Source organism: Micrasema longulum, unplaced genomic scaffold, assembly GCF_059751315.1.
Source record: "Micrasema longulum isolate JH-2025_06_02 unplaced genomic scaffold, ASM5975131v1 h1tg001716l, whole genome shotgun sequence".
Classification (NCBI taxonomy): domain Eukaryota; kingdom Metazoa; phylum Arthropoda; class Insecta; order Trichoptera; family Brachycentridae; genus Micrasema; species Micrasema longulum.
The window spans coordinates 589,003-613,138 of NW_028278894.1; the positions used below are offsets into that span (position 1 = coordinate 589,003).

The following is a 24,136-nucleotide window of genomic DNA, read 5'->3' on the forward strand; positions in this document are numbered from 1 at the left end:
CGCCGCTTCATTAGCGAGGGACAATATTTATTGTATTGAATACTGAATTATTATATTGCGGGAGTCCATTACATATTCATAGATATTAATATATCTAAGTCGAATTCACAGATTAATTCTCTGTTCCCGAGAATTTACTTTCTGATAAACAAATACACTGATAAACAAAAAATAGATGTATTTGCTATAATTTTATTATAAAAATAATAATAATAATAATATTTGGCTGCTTAATAAAGCGCCATTTTTGTAAAAAATCACCTCAAGGGCGCTTTACAATTGTATACCTATACTTACATTCTAACTAAACTAGAGTGATATATTATATTTCCAGATTTAAAATTGAGGATATGATAGTCTAAAGAAGTGGGATTTTAGTTGGGATCTGAGCTGACTGGGACTGTCAATAATTCGAAAGTTTGAAGGCAATTGGTTCCAGGCAGAGGGGCCGGCGGCGGCAAAAGCACGATCTCCAAATCTAGTGTTTGGGGAGCGCCGGATTTCGACAAGTTTTCCTCTTCCTGAATCAAATGCTGACCTAAGAGTAGATTTTTTTGACATGTATTTTCCCTAAAACAAAGGCCCGATAGGTATTTTGGAGCCATTTCATGAAAAGATTTGAATACTGTTCAGCAAAGCTTGTATTTTATGGGCTTTTTAACCAGTGCAAATCTCGAAGATGTTGTGAGATGTGAGAATATTTTTTTACTCCCATAATAAGCCTCGCTGCTGCATTAAAAATAGATTGAAGTTTCACCAAAACAGAAGGGAATCACCAAAAACGAATGTTGAATGTTACCGTTAAAATACAAACTTTTTTATTTACCAAAAATGAGATTTCTCAAATTTTTGCTAGAATATGTATGATCGCTGAATGCAGCCCGGGTAAATAAATAAACTTAGTAACTATGGGTACGTTTTCGTGTTGCTAATTTTTAAGGTACATGACTATAGGGTGCGTCTATGTATTAATATGTCAATGACATTATGCCATCTTTAAACAGACATTTCAAAACATCTTTTGAAATAGAGTAATGGTTGACAAAACATGATATGATTTACATTTCATGTTTTGCCATCTAAAAAGTCAAGTCTATTAAGGACCTCGGAGTTATCATGGACTGTAAACTTGCCTTCAATGAACATATTGAAACTTTGATTAACAAGTTACTAAAACTCTTGGGCTTTGTTAGCAGGACATCTAGTGACTTTACTAATATGTTCACGGTTAAAACACTCTATTGCTTACTTGTTTGTCCTATTTTAGGATATGCATCCGTGATCTGGTCTCCCTTCTTTGTAGGCCGGATAAATCATATCGAATCGATACAACATCGTTTGCTAAGAAAAATAGCATGGATGATTGTTCTCGTGAGGGGAAAAATAGAGTCATTGTTAAAAATCTCATGTCTACAAAATCGTAGAAATAACATTGACTGCATTTTTATGTTTAATTTACTGAAAGGCTTAATTGATTACCATCGTTACTGGAACAAGTGGCATTCAATGTTCCAATCCGCCGGTTGCGAAATAATAATATGCTGTTCCTCAATCAACACAGCACAAACTATGGCTTGCATGCACCAATGTCCCGATTGTGTCGTATTGTAAACTCGAGACAAGATCTGGACTTTTTTGGTGAAAGTCTTCGTAGATTTAAAAAATCGCCAAGATAGACCGGATCTTGTCTTGAGGTAGTAACTTTTATTTTTTTGTCCTAGCTTTAATTTTATTTAGTTGTATTTTATTTTATTAGTGCCTGTATTTATTATAAGAAATTGTATTTGCCATCGTTAGAATGGACTGCATACGTCCGTAAAATAAATAAAACGAAGACGGGCAAAACAAGATGTATTTGACATATCATAAATCGTCAGCTATTACTCCATTTTCAAAGATGGTATGTCACGTATGCTGTCATGTCATGTTTGTTGTTAAGTGACATATTATCTTAATTTGCTATCTTTAAAAACATGTTATGAAGTGACACGACTAATATTATCTAACTATTTATCAAAGACATTTCATATTTTGGTAGATTGTATGTAGATCTTATAGAGACGAATCTGATGATACATACAACTCAATATTCCTAAAAATGTGACATATCATACTTAGCCGTCTCTCCACATAATCCAAATCATATTCCAAGGAAAAGTGAGTTGAAAGAAATCGCGGTACATCGTAAAGAAGACGTTTCTTTCCAAAACGTTTCTTTGTGACATCAAGTCATTATTTAGAGCGGCTGCACAAAGTGAAACTTGTCAGTATGTAAGGAAATCTCCACCGTGGAGTAGTATCATAAGAAAATGAAGAATAATCTTAATAGATTCAAAAACTATCTTGACTCAAACGAAAGACATAAAAACAATACAAATAATACAATCATTAGATCCTCAACACAAAGACATTGTAAACAAATACAAACTAATACCACTTTCGGACAAAGTGATTTTGAGTATTATGTAATTAAAATCTATAACCTACTTCCACTGTCCATTAAGTTAAATAAATCAAGTAAAATATTCTTGGAGTGATTGAAATTTTGTCAAATAAAAATATTCCTAAAATATAATAAAAAATCTAATAATTTAAAAAATTAAAAATGAGAGTTAAATATTGTAAAAATAATAGAAGTACAGAGATAAGTTAATAGAAATGAATTATTTTTTATTTCTCGCCGAATTGCACGAGCAACATAGGGTAATAAGTAAAAAGGGTCAAGACGTCTTTCAAACATTTTAAACGAAGTCACCAACTTTTCGATTTATACATTTATTTGACTATCCGTTCTAACATGTTTAGCTTACGGGGCTTGCAGTTTTAGCTTACGGGGATTAAATGACTTGGATCGCAATTCACCAAATTTTAACAGACAATAATGACCCTGATTAACCGCAGACCACGGTAACAAGGCTGAAATTCCTTTGCGCGAGTGTAAGTGACAGACGTAATAAATTAATTCTGGAGTATTCATATGATAGATAATCTACTTAACCTCAAATGGCTAAAATTAACTAATATCAAATCGGTATAATTTTCAGACATTTTCTTTATTTACTAGTGGAGTAGACCTAGATGGGTTGACACAAAGGTGAGTTGACACAATGAAAATATCTCAAGATATATAACTGCTAGGAATATGGCAATACTCTAGTTTAACTTGTTTTGCAACATGATCCAGCAGTCAGCACATGTCAGAACAGTGGAGTGGGCGGTTATGTTGATGGTCGTGTCTGTGCTGCGAAATTGTTGAAAAGTAAGTTTTTGACAACTTTTAAGTGCCATGTTTATTGAAATGAGTTGTATTTGTTAATGTAAGTTTTTATTCTTGAAATATAACAACTTGAATAATAATAATAAAACGTTGTTTTGTCAAAAATTACGATAGTGTAGAATAGATACATATAAGATGAAATAAAAAAAACTGTTTTTTTATAACCGAGGTGGGTTAAAATACGTTGTTTCAACTCACCTCGGTTGTCAATAATACACATAAAATATATGTTATAATATGCCAAATGATAATTAAACAAACGTTTTTTTTTGTTTTTTCAGAACGCCAAATAAACATGTTCGGAAGGCCGAAATGGGGAATGCAAGTATTGAAAGTTGAAAGGAGACTCAGAATAGAAGATAAGTAAAAAAGTAAGATAAAAAAAAGAAGCGTCAGAGACAATCGAAGGAAACAGAAAAATTAAAATCTGCAAAAAGGCATATTTTTCATCAAGTAAGGCAGAAGAAAAAGTCAACAAGACGAAAAAATAAATTAAGCTAACTAAATGCAGTATATCTGGAATTAAAAATAATGATGGTGATTGTTTATGTCTATGTTATCTATAATTATTTACGAAAAGCCGACCTAATGAAAAATAGGTCCAATGTTTAAATGGAAATAGCTAGTCGCACGTAAAATGTACTCGAGACGAATGATCGTATGTTTGCCAGAACTGTCAGTCAGACTAGACTAAATTTTACGGTCAACCTTTATAATCATGAAATTAATTATAAATTATGGCGACAAATAATAATGATTGGTGTCTCAGGATTTGTTGATTATATCGTAAATTAATGAATACAAGTGCATTCATTAACAAATTACAACAGGGATGGAAGATACCTTAAATAAGGAATTATGGAAGTCTAGGCATTTACATGGCTTATGACCTGTCATTGGCTGGTTTAAGTGGTCGATTTACACACTGTGTAACATTCACCATTTTACCTATGTTTGAACATCCATATTTCATCAATTCCTCCATCAGTTGATTTTTTATTTTAGTAAAGTTAAAGAGCTGAAACCTTTATTGTAGCGAAAAAATTCATCTGACTGAATTATTTCACATACTAGTGCTTTAATTCTTTAAAAAAACGTTGTGGAAATTTTCAATAGCAGGCTCCTAGAAATATAATTATTTTGGCCTTTTTATATTATTATGTTAGTTGGATTAATGAATTGATCTAAGAAAAGCGAGCTAATTGTCTTTTTTATATTATTAAAATAAAGATACACATAAAAAGTATTTTTTCATGTTTTGCGCTTGTATTAAATAAAGTGTTTCAACCCACCTTAACTGCTGTTTCAAATTACCTCGGTACGAGGAGGGTTGTCACAGTTAAAATGCTTACACTAAATTGGATTGTTTTTCCATTTGTGATCAATTAGGACAATTATGTCTCAAAACATACGTAAATTATGAAATATGCTTTCTCAAAGTATATTTTCATACTTCTAGCAGTGAAATCAGGGTAGTTATGATAAAAATGTAAAAATTGTGTCAACCGCTCTTGGTCTCCCCTAATAATAATTGAAAAACGTAAACCTCCCGAAAAAAGATGTAATCTTTAAGTGTTAAAATATTTTTCTTAAGCAATTTTTAAATCTACATCACAACACCATGAAAGATTGATTCAAAATCGCAAAATACACTGAAGCATCATATTATCTTCAAAATATACTTTTTATAGCACAAAATAAATTTAAGTACACAATTTTACTTTGGTTGTTTTTAAAATATGTTGATAATAACTTTTTACCCGTTTGTTATTGCAACACTTCGACAGACACGACTTTGAGGCATACTAAATTTTAACTACCAAATGTTACAGAAACTTAAATGTTCTTAAACACATCTGTTTTTTTTTAAATCTGCGAAACAAAGACACAGTGTCTCAAATAGTAAACTTTCGCTCAAAAGCCCTGCAAAGCTTTCCGTAATTTGAATGTAGTATTTTTTATCTCGTTTCAAGTTGCATATTAGAATTCTTAATGTTTTATCTTGAATCCCTGGGAGGTTCAGCCCAGGAGAAGACGGCAGATTGGTTTTCTTGATGATTTGGCAGAATCTCACGTCACCTGTAATAAAAAACATTAATCAAAAAATATACCCATCATCTCAGATCCACGTGTCATTTTATTAGAAACATAAAAAATTCAAGATAAGACATAAATATGATACATTTTATGACAAATATAAAGTAAATAAAACACTGTATTTTCACGCAACACACGAGTATAATATTAGTAAGAAGACACTGAGTTTCAGATATTTAGAATTACCCATCAACAGGTGTAAAAAGTAAGATTCGTCCGGCTGAACCAATTCACTTCCTAGGCAACGCCTGAAAACCATTTTCCGATTTGTAAATGTATGTGAAAATGAGGAATGTGGCACAGTGTGGCCACTTAAACCGGCCGGTGTCAGGTCGTAGACTCTGTAAATGCCTAGGCTTTCGTGTTCCTTTATCAAAAATGTTTTCCCTCTCTGTTGCAACAAATTGAGATAAATAAGTCAGCTCCCAAACAACAAAATATCAGAACACCCACTACGGAGGTGTTCTGAACGTCAGGCAACTGTAGGCTAGGGCACTTATCGTTCACACACATAAAAATAGTGGGAGTTAACATAATAGAATCTATAAAACAAGATAAAAACAGAGACAACTATTCGTGCCACGTAACATAACAACATCGTTTGGTCAGAGAAGTCACATGTACTTTGCTCCCAAAATTTACAATACTCTACCTTAACATACGTATTACAACAGAAATGAAGAACATTTAAGAGAAGGCAATATAGAAGTCTAGGCATCTACAGGGCTTATTAATTTATTTATGCTTTATTAAGTTAGTTCATAACATAAAACAATAATATGACCACACATAAATTACTGTTCTACATTCTTTTTTATGTAACGAAGGAGAAATTCAAAATATACAAATTCTTCAAAATTAAGCAATGAAGATTATACTCAAAAGAAATATATATTCTAATGTAGAAATAATGCACAAAAAAATTGGCTTGCTCACAGTAAAGCAACAAATTAAATATAATGTGGCAATTTTTATACATAAAATAATTGAGGGGATGAATAAAACAAAAACAATAACAAAATTTAACCAACAATGTCATACATTGGGGGTAAAAAAAAGATAAGATTACCAATGAGGAGAAAAACGGAATCTCAAAACTCATTGTACAAGGCATTGAAGCTGTACAATGATTTACCTGAAGAAATAAAGGAAATAGAAAAAATTTAAATATTTAAAATTAATTTCAAAAAATATGTTATTGAGAAATTTTGAAAAAAAAATTGTAATATTATTATTAAAAGTTTATATTAGTTCTTAAGATGTTATGAACTAACTTTATAAAGCATAAATAAATATTAAAATAATGTAAATGAATGCCTCGACACGGGTTCGGCTCAGTGAGGTGTTCGTATAGAAAAGAAAAATATAAAGTTTGATGTGAAATAAATAAATAAAAATAAATATTAACATTGAGTGCAGTGTAATATTTGACATTTAAGACGAGTGACACATAAAGCGGTTGAGATTATAAAATGGTACAGCTCATACGTCAAATACTCCTTTAAGAGTAGTTTAGTCGCCTTCTGTTTGATGCGCGTATGCGGTTTCTGGACTATTCTTAATTCTACTGTACACATATTCATTGATTGATTAATATAATTACTATAAATATATTTTACTATAATCGGATTATTCTCATGATAAATCACGACTTTAAAAGAATGTTGACATTAAATATGTAAATTTTTCGTCTGTGTGTTGAAAGATTTAACCCCTTTTTAACCAGAGTTGTTTAAAAACAAAACTATCTCGAAAATTCTTCGCAAAAAAAACTCACTACATTTCCTTGTGGCTTTTAAGAATGAGGAACTTACGCCCTACGGGAAATTGGTTGCAACAAATGTTTTCTTGACCGGGGTAAAAATTATAGCAATTATTTGTACGGTAAAGTTTCTTGAAAATGTACCAAAAAATAATAAAAAATATCTTATTAAAAACGAACCACTTTGAACGACGTCACTGGTTCATATGAATCAACTAATGATAAAATAGTTGTTAAATATATCCGGTTTACTTATTGTAAACGAACCAATCGGAATAACTGACACAGAATAAGCGGAAGAGAACCTCTGAAGTCACATGCGGAGTAATTTCAGAAACACAAAACTAAAGTTTTTTTTTTTAAATCATAGCGCTGATAATAAGATACATACAAAATGTTTAGCTTAGCTCAATAGTCTTTTAAAAATATGTATATTTTTTAATAACCACTGAACTTCCTAATTAATGAACCTTTTATGGCAACGCTATTTTTTTTTTTTTGGTTTGGTTCACTATGAAAAAACTTTATAAACAAATTGTTTGGGTGTTTTAAAATTCTGTCACCTGAGGGAGCTGTTTTCGCCAAACTCAAAATGCATTATTTAGATTTTTTTTACGGATGAAATTCATATTCTACTGTTAATGATAATATTTTTAACATCTTTTGTGAAGGTTTTCTGAGTCTTTAGTTTTAGTTTTGTCTGGTAGTTTATTGTACAATTTCATTCCCTGGTTTATGAGGCTCGATTGTCCTTGTCTTTGCCTTTATTTTTTGTTAATATGTAAATGTTCAAATAGAAATGCATTTTTTTTATATGCAGTATGTAAATAATTTTTTTTAATTTTTTTTTTTTATTTATTTAATTTTACAATACGCCCAAGGGGCATTTACAAAAAATATACAGGTAAGTACAAACATAGTCAGTAAAAATTTAAAATATAAAAAACGCTTTTTTGAATACATGTAGAAACAATAAAAAGCATACTGCTTTGCAAAAATAAAAAGTGAAACTTTACATAGTAAAAAAGAAAAAATAAATAAATATGGATATTGGAAAAGTAATTGAATTAATAGGCAAATTGTAAATAACTTTAAAGAATTTAAACAAAAAAAATATTTAGATTTACATATACTTATACGTATAAAAAAATGGTATTAACAAATTATTGTTAAAAACAAATAATAAAAATTAGTTTACAGTTAGTATATATAAGATAATAACATAATATCTGGTCCACAAAAATATTTGATACATTAATTTCAGAAAAAGATAATAATAAATAATAATACACATCAAAAACAGAGAAAAAATTGTACGAAAAAGAAAGTTTTATTACGACATTAATAATTAGTTTCAAACAGTGCATTTAAAAATGTTTTAAAATGGATAATTGTCGTATTAAAAATGTTTATATCACCAGTAAATTTGTTGGCTAAGGAATGTAAACGCGGAATCGGAGAGTGTCGCGCATAGTTAGTACCTACGTATGTACTCGTAGTTTCCAACAACTCCGTACTTCTAGTGACTCGATTAGGTATTTTGAAGTTAATGAGATTCAGGAGTTCACAACAATCGAGCTCCGAATTTAAAATTTAAAATAAAAAAGAATAATAAAAAATATATTATTAGACAGAAAACATGTTTCAATTATCTTCATACCATACAAGTTTTTTTACCCCTCGTACAGTTTTTTAAAAACACTGCTAAATAACTCGACTATTTGTAAGAAAAAATATTCAAAAACATTTTTAATAATGCCAGTGTGTATAATCAATTATTCAATCTTTTTTTAATCTAAAGTATTCAATGGGTCAAGGATGAGAGAGGGTTAAAAACATGTTTAAAAATAGAAAAATCTGTTTACAAATTATGTTCACACGGAAAAACATATCTAGTAACCTCGTGATACAGTTGTCAATACGTTTTATTACCATAACAAGTTAGATGTGTTTTTTTAAATGTGTATACCATGTTCGACTCCCGACTTGGTTGACATTAAATATATATTTAAAAATACGTTTTTAAAATATAATATTTTATAGTCCCTGGAGCGAAAGACTGATCATCTTGCCTTTATTTAAGAATAATTCAATTGCAATACTGAAATTACAAATGCAGTGCCGTATGCACCATTAGGTGCGGAAAGGGAATGAAGAAGAAAATATATTATTTTTAATTTAAGACACGAAATTACGAAATTTGTCAAAATACAAAGTGTCCCGGGCTCAAGTAACTCATAAAAGATTGTGCTACAAAATTCTTTTACAGGCGGTGATGCAACATCGTGTTTTTACGACCAAAAGACAGAATATTCTGAATTTCAGACATTTGAAGATAAAAACCATAGTCACATATGTACTGCTAAATAATTCCTTTTCCATAATTTGTAAATATTATAATATAATTTAGACCTTTTCAGCAAAATAAATTAAAAATCCCAGAAGAACATACCGAGGTAAGATACATATGGCACAGAAGTTAAGTATACCGTCTCGATACTCGATATATACAGATGAAGATAGCGTTCATAATCGAGGCACTGCTTATTGTAATCACGGACAAGCTTGTAGTTGTAAAAACAAGCAAATGCATATTATTCTACACTTCAAAGTACGCAGAGAACTTAGTTTAAAATACGGTTAAATTTAACGATCCGTTATGACATTATAATGCACTAGATTAGGGATCAGTTGCCGGTTTAACGTGTTCAATTTCGAATGACGTTTTTGGGAGCATTAATTTTTTTCGGGTTAATAAACTTTGACGCACATACAATGCACACATTTTGCTTGGTTAAAAGCGTTTCTTCTCTAAGATGCATTTTAATTTTTCTCTCTAAAACGCAGTTTATTTTTTTCCACAAAAATGCAGTTTATTTTTTTAAGAAAATTTGATTGATGAGATGATTAAGACATTTTATTCGTTTAAATCACTTTATTCATGTGATTGAGAAATATATTTTATATGCCTTTAATGTTGTGCTCAAAATATTCGATTTCAGAAATTATAAACTGTAACATGCTTCAACAATACTTTGAGTTCGTCCAAATTTTTGCAGACAAGGACTGGATTCTAACCCCTAGTTTATGAAGATTCACATATTACAATAGAGATAGAGCGCCGTGGCGCAGTTGGTAAGACAGCTAACTGTGAAAGTAGCGTCGCGGGTTCGATTCCCGCCAGTTACAAGAAATAAATCCAAAAAAATATTTTTTTTCAATTGGTTAGGGTGGTCGGCCTCGTGGTGTAATGGTCAGCGCGTTTGCCTTCCGTGCAAGAGGTCTCGAGTTCGATTCCCGACATGGTTGATATGAAATATTTATTTAAAAGAGTGTTTTCACACTAGAATATTTCATGGTCCCTGGACCTGAACCTGAAGCGTAAGACTCATCATCTTACCTTCATGCAACAAAAATGATCAAGATACGCTGCGATTGGTTACCAATGCAGTGCCCTATATATATTAGGTGCAGAAAGGGAATGATGATGATGAAATACGCCGGTCATATAACGAGCGTGTACTCTCGGCCGCTGCCAATAACCGACTGATTGAACGTACGTCTTCTTCTGTTTTTGTCTCTTTTACACAAACACCGGTCACAGAACAGCGTCTCTGTTTTCCTTGTTATAAGTTCTATTTGAGTGCTCTTGCTCATACAGTATTTATTGTGGTATTGACATAACTTTCATTCGAATAATTATTATTCCTCGTATAGTAAAGATAAATCTTTTTTGTATTAAAATCCTAATTTTGATGTTCCACTGTAATGGTCACCCTATAAAACTTTTTAAGCTTATCCCCTCCCCCCATCCCCTCTACTTTTTTCATTAATTCTCAAACAAGATAATATTTTCATAATTTAATCAGTGCATGTTTGTCCTAATCAATGCTTGTGCTTATTAAAATGCATGTCGTGTTGGTTTTATATTTTTGTGCAACAACTATAGTGAAGGTGTATGTGGGTGTTGCATGTTGGTTTGCATGTTGGTTTAATTGGTGTCCTGACGAAGAGACGGGTACATCTCGAAACCGGTAGACATAGTAAAGTCGGTATGTGGTTATATACAAATATTTAATAACATTTAGTAAAATAAATTACCAACAAATTAACGAAATTAAACGAGAAGACAAAACTGATAATTGGAGGGTCATGTGGCTAGAAGCTGATTGGTGGATTTCCAGAATACTAAATTGGAGACCCTTCGAAAATAAAAGGGAAGAAGGGAGGCCACAGAGGAGATAGAACTCGTGGAAACACATGGAAGAGGCTAATATCCAGCAGTGGAGAGAAACGGGCTGACAAGAAGAAGAAGAAGGAATGAACATACTGATACCATGATTAATAAGTCACTAAAACTCTTAGGTTTTGTTAGCAAGACATCCAGTGACTGCTAATATGTTCACAGTTAAAGCAATATATTTCTCACTCGTTCGTCTTCTTTTAAAATATGCCTCCGTGATCTGGTGTCCCTTCTATGTAGGCCGGAGAAATCATTGTAAATCAATGCAACATCGTCTGCTAAGAAAAGTAGCACGGATGATTGGCCTCCAGAGGGGAGACTACACTTACGGAGAAATGAAGTTTATGTTTGAAATTCCACAAAAACGTAGAAATTCCACATTTGTTTAATTTACCAAATAGCTGAATTGATGTACCATCGTTACTGGAACAATTGGCATTTAATGTTCCGATCCGCCGGTTGCGAAATAATAATGTGCTGTTCCTCGATCAACACAGCACAAACTATGGCTGCATACACTAATGTCCCGATTGTATTACATTGTAAACCTAGATTTAAACAATCACTAAGATAGACCAGATCTTGTCTTGGGGCAGTAATTATTATTTAATTTTTAGTCCTAGCTTTAATTTTCTTTAGTTGTATTTCAATTGTACCTATATGCATATTATTATTTAAAAAAATGTGTTTGCCATTGTTGAATGGACTGAATAAGTCTTTAAATAAATTAATAAAAATAATAAATTAACGAAAACAAAAAAGGAAGCCAGAGTTCGGAAAGAAACAATACGTATTATTACCAGCGAAGCAATTGGCCTACTAAAAAATGAAATGGCGGCCTAACAGTAGTAAGAAGATGACGTCTTACAGAAAAATGGCGTCTCCCGAGCGGCAACGGTGACTTATTACACATACCATAGGTCCATGGCAAGTCCATGGCATTTCATGGAATCTTTGAAAGATAGAAAAAAGCTTTATTTATTTTTTTAATTTTTTTTATTTATTTAAATCTTAAAGTAGGGCACACATATCATACATATTGTTATGTGTGTTCTAATAATAACATTACAAATATATTTAATTTATAAATTGTTTATCACATATGTCTTGACCATTATTTTAAATTTTGATATGTTTTTTTCTTCATAAATATTTTTTTCCATTTCGTAATACTTTTTAATTGCTTTAAATAAAATTGAATTTTGTGACTTTGCCTTTTTCCTAAATGGAAGTCTAATTTTGTTCTTTTCTCTAGTATTGTGATCGTGTTCATGCTGGTTCCGATCATTTTTTTTCCAAAATTCTGTTTTTTTATTAGAGTTTATAATTTTATGAACAAATATCATTGTATTGTAAAATATTCTTTGTTTATATGTTAATAATTTCATTTCATTTACCATCGACTTTACCCTCGTATATCTGTTTTTGTCCTAGTGTATTGTAATGTGTCTTTAAAAAAATAATTAATAATTGTTGACATGTACTTTACGGGATTTTTTTTCAATGAAATCATCATTTACGTAAAAAAACAAAAAATTGCGTAAATTTTTTTTATTCATATTTTTATTCCAAAAACCTACATCATTTTTGAGTGTTTTTTTTTATTTCAATCATTAAAAATATGAAATAACAATTCTACGCTTCATCGCAGGGAGAATTTTTAGAAATCGGATCAGAAATGAAACGATAAGGTCAGTATGTGGTGTTGAAGACATAGTGAGGTGGGGCAGTAGGCGCTTTTGGAGGGACCATGTGGACAGCATGGAAGATACGAGGCTTGCGAAAATCATAACGTCTAAAACCCCTGCAGTAGGAGAATACCAAAAAGGCTGCCAAAAAGATGAAAGGACAGCTGGATGTCATCATACCAAGACCGCCCACCGTCACAAACAGGTCATACGACCTAGACCAAGAGGAAGAAGAATAAGACAATAACACTGTTTTTATATTTTTTATTACCACTTTTTTATTAACTTCAAAGATTTTTTTTATGTAAGTGCTAAGAGTTTTTGTCGATAGCTTTTTATAAATTTTCATATGACAATGGCTGGTCACTCGAGTCCGGGACACATTGCATTATTTATAGAAAATTTCGGGAAGGAACAGGTCGATTAAATCGGTAACCTTGAGTAGATATTTATAGATTTTTGGCTATGGGTCCAAGCATATACATATTTCCTTATTATAATTGTATTCAAAGGAGGCCTTGTTGTACACAACAAAATCGTATCACCATTTAATGGTGACACATATTAAAAAGGTCAATTTCTTGCATGATTATTTCCTGTATTTGCTTTGATTTGCTTACACCGTGACATCTTACTGCTCCAGAATTTGACCCTAGTAAGACCAATCCATTATAAATGCAAATGCGTGTTTGTGTTGCCTTCACGTCTCAACGGAGCGACTGATTGACATATTTTTTTGCAAACGGATAGCCAGAAAAGTGAGAAGTAAATTTGGGTACTTATTTTTCATTCAATTACAAAAAAAACAATATAAAAACACAATATATTATATATGGACAATGAGCAACATTATTTGAAGATGAGTAGGCGGTAAGGAGGGTGTCAAAAATAATCAATTTTAAATTAATTCTTTAAATTTATATAATTGACTTGCTTTATCCATGATTAATTTTGTTTGCTTTTCGTTTTGGTTTTGTAGTAAGATTTTGGATTTGTGAACAGAATAACGATGCTACTTCGCCATAGACTATTGGATCGTCACATTTTTATCAAAGCGATAGTTGGAGAACCGGAAATCGTCACGAGCTTCTTTATATCCCGACAAATATGTCGTTCTAACGAGAAAATTATATTTGCCAAACGTCAAAATTAATTTATTACCTAACTAATTTCTACTCTATACCACGCGAGCGAAGCCACGGAAAAAACTAGTAGTAATATAAAACTACAAAGTCAAATGGTTTAAAAGTTGCTAAGGTCAAATTCTATTATCCTTTTTTTACTGATTAGTCATTTTATTATTCTATAGTTCTATGGATGTCATTTTTAGATTTGAAGAGACTTTATAAAATCAAATGATTTTGAAAGAAATATTCTTCTTTACTACATATCGGTCGCATACCAACCTTACTTTTTGCTTGGATATTTGCATATGTGAATAATATGCTTTTTTAATCCAGCCTTCTACAAATGATTCAAAACGGTTTCATGATTAATATTCAGCTCCTAGGCGATGCTACGACTGCTAACATGACCGTCTATCTTGATATTTTCCATAATTTTATCGACATTTTCGACGACAGGCCTGCCAGAGCGTGATGCATCATTCACCTCCACTACACCAGAACGAAATCGCTCGAACCACTGTTGTGAAGCAAAACCGAAAAAGTATCGGCCTCGTATACAAAGCAAATTATTTGGTCGCCTTCGACGCATTTTTCCCTTAAAGGTAGAAAAATGTAACATATAGCAAATTTCTTCCTTTGAGACCTCTATACTCGACGCACGATAGTTAACGACTGAACCGACCAAACACAATACTTTAAAAAAAAAAACTTTTGTAGTACACAATCACACCTTTACAACGCCGTATTGTACGATCCGATGTGACCAATAATGAACGAGATTAGTTAAAAAAAAGAGCCCAAAATGCGAAATGACTTTTTCCTTAACCTATTATATTGTGTGGTTATAGTAGCATTATTTTGAATAACCAATTCTTACATTTCGATCGCTCACGAACCTTACATTTTTGAGTGGCTATTTTGTCGACCTCGTAGTATAATGGTCAGCGCGTTAGCCTGCCATGCAAGAGGTCTCGGGGTCGATTCCCGACATAGTTGAAGTGAAATATTTATTAATATGGGTGTTTTCACACAATAATATTTCATATTTCCTGGACTGGTACCTGAAGCGTAAGACTGATCATTTTACCTTCATGTAATAAAAATGATTAAGATACGCTGCGATTGGAGTACCAATGCAGTGCCCTATGCACCATTAGGTGTTGAAAGGGAACCATGATGATTGTTTGTGTGGAGAAAGTTGAGTGTCCATATTCAGAAATCAAACTAAAAGTGAGGAACGTACATTCTACTGTTCTTACTATCTACGCATATTTATTTGTTTAAAGTTCTTCATTAGCGTTAGTTTTTAAAACCCCTTAAATAAGTTATTATTTATGTGTTACGTAAATTAATCAACTCATGTGTTATGCAAACAAATTAATCAAATCAAGCTTTTGACAAAAAATAATACGACGTAATCCGGTCCATGTTTTATTACGACGTGACATTGTGCAATAAAAAAATACATTGTGAGTTCCGAAGGGGTGAAATTACTAGACGTCTGAAATTCCAATTAATCGAGGCCCAAAGAGCCGAATAAGAATGTTCAGTGCTTCGGATAGTTGGATATAAAAATGTTTTCTTACACGCGGTAAAAATTAGATCATTTCATTGTATTTAATTGTAAGTTCCTCAAAAATGTATGAAAAAAATTATAAAAATAAACTACAGCGTTAGATAGATTTCCGGTTTCCTGAAGTCAGGACAACTAGTGACGTCGCAGGTGGAGTAATTTTAAAATTACGATGCTTAAAAAAAACGTAGCGATGATAATACAACGCATTTTTTTATTTTTTTTCTATTTTCTATTATCAAATATGTTTTTTTAAAACCACTTAACTAAAATGAAACAGCTGGCGATAGCCAATTGTTGTCTCTTTTTTTTTTTATGTGTTGATTGAAAATATTCAGATTCATAAAAATACTTACGTCAACGTTTTTTACATTATTCAACGGATTTTTATAGAGATAAATGCGGACAATCAAAGTTTATATTGTTTTGTTACAATGTTTATATTACAATGAATAAATTGTTATTTAAAATAAAAATGTGTTTTTTTCTCAATAATATATAATATGACCTATGTATGAAGTGTGATTTTATTTAACAAGTTCCGAACGGTTTTTCTACAACCCATCGTTAGTGTCGTGTAGTTCTGTCAAATAAAAAAAAATATTTATTCTAAAAAATAAAGCGAATGAAAACGGTTTGTGGCGGAGATATTATGAACAAAACAAGTGTGTTTAAGTTGTGAAGGGATTTAAGAAAAGGAAGAATAAAAATTCATGACGAATAGAGGTATAGAAGACCTTCTATTTTGAAAAATTAACTGGTGCGAAAATCGAGGAAACTGTTGGTGAAGACCGCCGATTGACAGTGTATGAAAATTCTGCGATATTTCCACATCTCTTCAGAATCCTCTTATACAAGACACTCGCAGAAACGCTGGGATACCAGAAACTGTTTAAAAGATAGGTCCCAAAACAGCTTGCAGAGCAGCACAAGAAAAAATGGGTCAATAGCGCCCACGAGTTTCTTGAGTGACTTGAATTAGAAGGTAAGGATTTTCTGAACTCTATTGTGACTGGAAATAAAACCTGGGTGGCTCATTACACCCCTGAGCCAAAAAAACAGTCGCCACAATGGCGTCACACCAATTTCTCATCCTTAAAAAAAATTAAAAACCACAATTTTAAGTCAATAAATCATGGCCTCAATATTTTGGGACCGAAAAGTTATCATTTTGGTTGAATTGTTGCCTCTGGGGAAGATCATCAATGTACAACAATATTGTGACCCCTTAAAAACTCAAAAGAGCAGGAATGTTGACAAGAGGTGTGTGCTTGTTGCACGACAACGCCCATCCTCTCACAGACTTAGCCACCAAGGCGCTCTTGGACACATTTGGTTAGGATGTTTTGAATTACCCCTTGTATTCCCTTGACTTAACGCCTTCAGATTATCATTTGCTCACCTTTATGAAGGCATACATGGGTGGAATCAAATTTTCAACTGACAAGCAGGTGCAGAAAAAGGCTAAGTGGGGGAAGGAGCTGGCGGGAGAGTTCTTGGAGGAGGGCATAAAGGAGCTTGTGCCACGGCTCACCAAATGCATTGAACAGGATGGCAATTACGTGGAAAAGTATTTAATAAATGGATCAACAATCAAACTAAACTAAATACACGTTTTCTAAAAAATCTCATAACCTCGTACACTTACTTTCTAAACATGCCTCGTATATGAGACTAGAGGAACATAAGGAAAAGGGTTTTTACTAAGAACTTGAGGAAATACATTTATAGAGAGACCGAGCTATTCAAATAGTAATTTAGGACAGTTAATTGAAACAGAGGCTATTTTGAACCAAAAAAATATAGCAGTTATTTGAAAACGTTTTTGCAGAGAAGTTTTTTTTTAAATACATATTTTAAGATATTTTTTTATTTTATTAACATAAACGGCAAATCTTCCTTTTACAAAAATTTATAATACTAACATATTTGGCTTAATACATATTTTTTTATTTTTTTTAATATAAATTTTCTTATACCCAAGATTTATAAAAAAATTAAACCTAAAAATTATACAAGATTTTTATTAAAAAAATTAATTTAAAAATTATACAGCATATTCAGTGGAAAGTTTAAATAATTAAAAATTTTACAGTAATATAACAAGAAAATCATAAGTACTGTTTCATACAGCTGGGCAAAATTAACAAAAAACCGTATATATTATGAAATGCATGAATCAATATATAAAATTACCATTCACCATCTTTGAAAAAGTTCAAAAAGTTTGTTCTATAGGAACAATACCCTACACTAAATATATCAGATGCGTGGGAATAACTATTGCCGAGTTCATGAAGTCTATTTAATACGGCATTACAAGTATACACTGTCCGTGAATTGTTGCTACAAAACGATGGCACCTGTCTAGTTATTCTTCCAGGCACCCTGAAGTTGATGAGAGATAATAGTTCAGGGCAATCCCATATTGAATTTACAATTTAAATAAATTTAAAAGGTCTTAATTTTTCTTATCCTGTTAAGTTTTAACAATATTAATTACATTTCCAGTCAAATTCTAAACGGTACACATGAATTTCACAAATTTATTTTGTATAGTATATTCGATGCGTGGTATCTGCACACTGTACAGAGGATTCAATACTTGTGATGCATACTGATAAAATCTGGTTAAATAAATAACAATAAATAAAATAAAAAATAAGAAAAAATATTACGCGGGTGTGAATTAGTCGAATCTCCCAAGCGGCTAATCTCGTAGTTATCCTTCTATTTATACAACACAACACACCAACAAATATTTTGTTTAATGCGTCGCAGCTTGGGATAAATTTAAATAAAATAATCTGATAATAATGATACGCCTTGTTTACCTCGGTGTACGTGCTTGGCTACCGCGCAAGAGGTCCGCAGCAGCTCTGAACAATGATTTAGAGCTACAGTGGGACCATTTTTTAAAGTTTTTAAGTCAGAAGATACGTCTTCTTCCTACACTTCGTTTTCCTTCAATCTTTCCTTGCAAAAAAAGATAAACTTAGGTTTATGTATCTTGCCGTAACTTGCGTACAATCCTGTCTTTGCTGTGGGAAATTATAAAACTAACATCTGATTCTTTCCCCCTCTGCCAAGGATCCTCAGAACAGTGAACGAAATCTCACTAAACGGTACTGTCGATGTGTTCCTACAGCAAGGGCAGGCGTTTAAGAAGCAAGCGGAGTGGTCTCTCCTGACTCGCGATGTCACACTTGCCATTTCCGCCTAGATTATGCTATATACATACCTTTTGTTAATTATACACTTCGTTAATTTTAGTAGATTTTAAGAATGTTTAGATTAAGTATTACTCATTAATGCCAATCTACTAAGGCTTACTTAAGCCTGTTGATTGGCTTAAAAAAAATATCTAAGATTTGGAAATTCTCTCACCGCATAAAATGTTTAAAGTGCTTTAGCATGTATTTCTCAATTTAAGGCCAGGGTAGGGTGCTCCAAGAGCACACGGTTCACAAGAGTACGCATTTTCATTTATTTTTCATTTCATTTATTTATTCAGATATTTAGAACATTACAGAAAAAGACCCAATTCATTCTAAATACAATAATAGATCACAAATTACAGTAGATAATTATGTTATTAAAATAATATAACAAAATGTAAAAAGAAAAATTAAATGTTAGAAAGTGCTTTCCTAAGGGAAGGCCCACTGTCGTGAAATATGTCGACATCCGAGGCGATGCGATTAAGTAGCAAGATTGCCCTACCAACCAGCATAACCATTGGCAGGTTGGTTCTGCATCGCGGTAGGTAAAACAATCGATGCTGTCTTTGTCGAAGATAGTTATCAGGTACGAACAGACCTACATCCATCAGAATTTCTGAGTTATGTATGCGACCACCGATCACCTGGAAAAAGTGAACACCCAAATGAACGTCCCTCCTCCTCCATAATGACTGATAGCCTAGCATTCCCAGTAAAAAGTCAGTTGGGAAGAGCCAAGGATAATATCCACACTCTTTAAGGTACAGATAGCGCAGAAATTTTTTCTGCACTCTCTCCACCATCAAAGAGTATCGAGTCTCATGTGGCGACCAAATAATGGAACTAAACTCCAAACGACTTCTTACCAAGGAATTATACAATGTCCTCAAAATCTGAGTGTTAGAAAAGATCTTGGCATTTCTAAGAACAAAACCAAGCATTTTAAGGGAGTCATTACATAGATTAACTATATGAAGATTAAAAGATAACTTAGCATCAAACAACACCCCGAGATCTCTGGACGTTGAAACCCTTTCAAGTCTTACTCCGTCCATGAGATAACGATAGTATATTGTTTTGGATGCTCTTGTGTATGCCATTACAAAACATTTGGAAACATTGAAGAACAATTTGTTTTGTTTGCTCCATTGAATTATATTTTGAATGTCACACTGAAGTTTAATACAATCTGAAGAAGTCAGTATTTCACAAAAAATTTTTAGGTCGTCAGCAAATAAGAGAAAATTACAAAATTTTATGACTTTACCAATATCATTTATAAAGATCAAAAATAACAATGGTCCCAAATTAGATCCTTGAGGAACCCCTGAAGAGGTATTAAATGTTTCAGATTGATACAGTCCATATGACACATATTGCTTACGATCTGTAAGATAATTTGTGAATAGCTTCAAAAGAATGTCGCTAAAGCCAATCCTCTGAAGTTTCAGAAGCAAAAGTTGGTGATCTACCTTATCAAACGCTTTGGAAAAATCGTTGTACGAACAGTCTACTTGAGCACCTTTGTCGAGTGACTTAGTGACAAAATTCGTAAACACCATCAAATTTGTATTGGTTGAACGCCCAGGCCGAAATCCATGTTGTTCGTTTGATATGAATGGTTCGATCATTCATTCTAGTTTTTAGTATTACGTGACGATATTACAAATAATTTTCCATGTATTTTAATTTCATTGATTTTTCAACATTTCGGCGTAGGTACACAAGTTATAATTTGTAGGAAAAATGGTGAATGTTATACATTGTGTAAAGTGGCCACTTAAACCAGCCAATGACAGGTTATAAGCCCTGTAAATGCCTAAACTTTCATATTTCCTTCTCTCAAATGTCTTTCATCCGTACTAAACACTATTTTTACTATTATTAGTTATTTTGCAGAGCGTCATTTTATTTTCAATGCGACGAAAATGTATAATGGGGCGCATGCTTCTTAGTAACAATATTTTAACGAAAATGTTTCCCAATTGCTGATGATTCGAGAGAGACAACATTTATTAGTAGACTAACTATTGTGACGTGATGAGATGACCTTTAACATGGAAAATATTTATATTTAATACATATATGTTTGTATTTTGTGTTTATGTCTGTACTATCAAAACAGGATTCTTAATGAAATGCGTATAAAATAGCTGAGGAATAATTACTAGATTTTTAAACATTCTATATTTATCTTTTAAATAATTAATAAACTAGGGGTTTATTTAAGTTTCATTGTAATAGCATATTTTTGTTATTAATGCTGTTCCTCTCCAAAGAAAGAAAGCCTTTTTTTAGAGGGGGGTTTATACAGAATTATCATTATGAGTACTATTATTGGCGGCCTCCTGGTGTAGTGGTCAAGACGCTTGATTCACGCGCGGAAGGTTCCGAGTTCGATTCCCGTGAGAACACAAAAATTAAAATGTGATTTTTCTCAAGCCTGGGTGCTTTGTGATGTAATTCACCACTGTAATTAGGCCTCCTGGCCTGTTGTGGTGCAAAAAAAATGTATAAGTATTAAAAGAATTTATTTAATAAAAATATGAAGCATTGACCTTTTTCGACCTTATTATCAAATGTTCGAATCCCACTCTACCCTAACTTGATTTCCATTTTCTTAAAGTGAGTTTATTTACCACTCGTTAAAAATGGGCCTTAAATATAAATATTTGGGTAAATCAAATAAACGCAAATATTTATTTTTAATTTAAAAAAAAAAACATGAGATTCAGCGCTATGTGAAATTTGATATAAAAGTTGTTTTCTTACAAGCTGTAAAAATGAAAGCATTTAATTGAAAGGCGAAGTTCCTAGAAAATTCATTATGAGTGTTGTGATGATTTCCAGTTTCCAGGAAGCCAACTTACCAAAATCTCTTTGACTAGAACTTTATAGAATTTCAAAATTACAAAACTATAAAATAATACGATTCATATATTTATTTTTGGCTGATTTTTAAAGTTCATTAAAAAATAAAAAAAACGTTCAATTTACTCATTGTTTGTCTGAATAAATGTCATATCGTCGTAATTATAACCATTGGAGTTAAGTATTCAAAAATTTGCCATAACGTGTTTATTCATATTTTAAAAAAACTTGTTTTTGAATGAAATGGCAGGTTCTTAACATTCGCGCGGACCGGAGGGCTTTATTAAAGAAAACTTTAAATGTTTCTCCAAATAAGGCAAGCCGAAAGTTCGATTAATTATTTTGACAGGTGTCCGGCAACCGGTGCATTCAAATGCATTAAAATAATACATCTTGTGGCATGAGTTATTACTCTTGTCCCACGTGCAATTTTCCGTGAACATACAACAAGATGGCGAAATTGATAGTGCGTTACCTCTGGCAGTGAAATGACCCACAAAAACGTGGTGTGGTCAATACGCGTCCTTTTATAATAATATTATAATAATTATAGCAGGCGCCGTGGCGCAGTTGGTTAGACGGCAAACTGTCGTGGCAATCGAACAAAGGTTTTTTCTCAATTGGTCTGGGTGTTGTGGTGTATTATTCATAATTTTTTTCCATATCCTTTCTTGGTAACTGCCTACAAGGTACCTGCTGACAAGCCTAAATAATAGAGGCTTAGCGGGTTATTCCTTAAAAATAAAAAAATATGAGGCTGTAATGCAACTTTATTATTTCCAAAATTAAACCATATAAGACTGTGTCTCTGGACTGCTTTATGTACAAGGGAATAAAGTAATTTGAGGAAATTATGAAAAAAAATGACATGAAAAGACTATATATGTAAAAATACTGGGTTATTCACGGTTTTTCAGGGCCAGACCGCGAAACTTCAGAGGAACATTCTCCATGGTAGGCTTTGAAAAAAATCCTAAAATTAGGACTTTTTTCAAAAGGTCATTTAAAAAAAAAAAATATGATCTCAGAATGGAGTGAAAAATCCGATGAAAATGTATTTGACCAACGAAGTGATACGCACCAGAACGCGGACAAGGGAAGCGGCTGGGTAGGAGAGGGGAAAGGGGTTGTGGAGGGACTGCTTGTCCGAGAAATTAAGGATTTACTACATTTTGAGATTACATTTTTTTTTTCAAATGACTTTTTGGAAAAAAAATTCATAAGGATTTTTTTTAAAGCTTACCATAAGGAATGTTCCTCTGAAGTTTCGCGGTCTGGCCCTGAAAACCCGTGTATATATTGTAAATAGTGAATATACAAAGTTTAATATGAGTGTCGGTACATATTAAACACCTTGAATATTATAAATTAGGATAGTATGTGTACAATAGTAATAAATAATGTTAGAATAAGTATAGATGTAAATATTATGTTGATATATATTAGACTATGTTTATCACAGAACTAAAAAAATATACTAAAAAATGATGATATGCTTGTGTTGTCGAATAACTCATTGATTAAGTAATTTCAGGGCTGGTATTGCGAACGCATTTACAGCGCTTTAACGCGTATTTAGTATCTACGTAAAACTATAAATAAAACTATAATATAATTGCGTTTAGTATTACCACCTGCGAATAATTTTAATGTCACAATACGCATATGCAGGGCGGATTAAGAATATATTGAGAAAGCTTAGTGGTTTTTTCAATTTGTTAATAGACTATCAAAATAAGCCAAAAAAAATTACGTACCGTATTATCAACGCTACGATTTTTTAAAGTTTTTTATTTATCACTTCCTCCGCGGGTGACGTCACTATTCGGTGAGTCGTCTTGATTGATGATTGCCTCCCAAATTCACGGCATAATCCCCCACACCTTCACAGCGGGAAACTACAAATTTGAGGTGGTCAAATCCTTCACTTACCTAGGTAGGTAGGTAGGTTTTTACGTATAGTTTATTTTGGCATCAATAACTAATTTTCCGTTTTTGGTGGTGATTTCTAAGTTTGCTTTTAACACCCTCAATTATTCAATTCAAGTGGGCCAATACATACATAAATTCATTTGTAAAAATACAATCGTTATCACAATTAAATTGCGAGGAATGTGGGAAAAAAAATCAATGTATAAAAATGTTTCAGTAGTTTAATATTTAATAATATACGAAATAAGAGGTTTTAAGTTATTCGTTTATATTTAATGTATTTTTTTTATAAGCAGTTTTCTCAATAGTATAACTCGATAAATTAAAAGGTTGCTTCATTGCTCA

General features: G+C 32.1%; 1 protein-coding gene across 5 annotated transcripts in view; it reads right to left on the reverse strand.

Annotated features, from left to right (window-relative positions):
• LOC148274244 (uncharacterized) overlaps window positions 1-24,136 on the reverse strand; it is a 140,241-nt gene that overhangs the window by 108,263 nt on the left and 7,842 nt on the right. For 2 of the 5 annotated variants that reach the window (XM_088237403.1, XM_088237398.1), the window contains exon 2: window positions 4,999-5,356. The exons of 1 other annotated variant lie outside the window; for it this stretch is intronic. The gene's annotated coding sequence lies outside the window, so the exon portion shown is untranslated. Of the gene's footprint in view, window positions 1-4,988; window positions 5,357-24,136 lie in introns of all 5 variants that reach the window. 2 more of the 5 variants (XM_088237402.1, XM_088237401.1) reach the window with 2 other exon arrangements.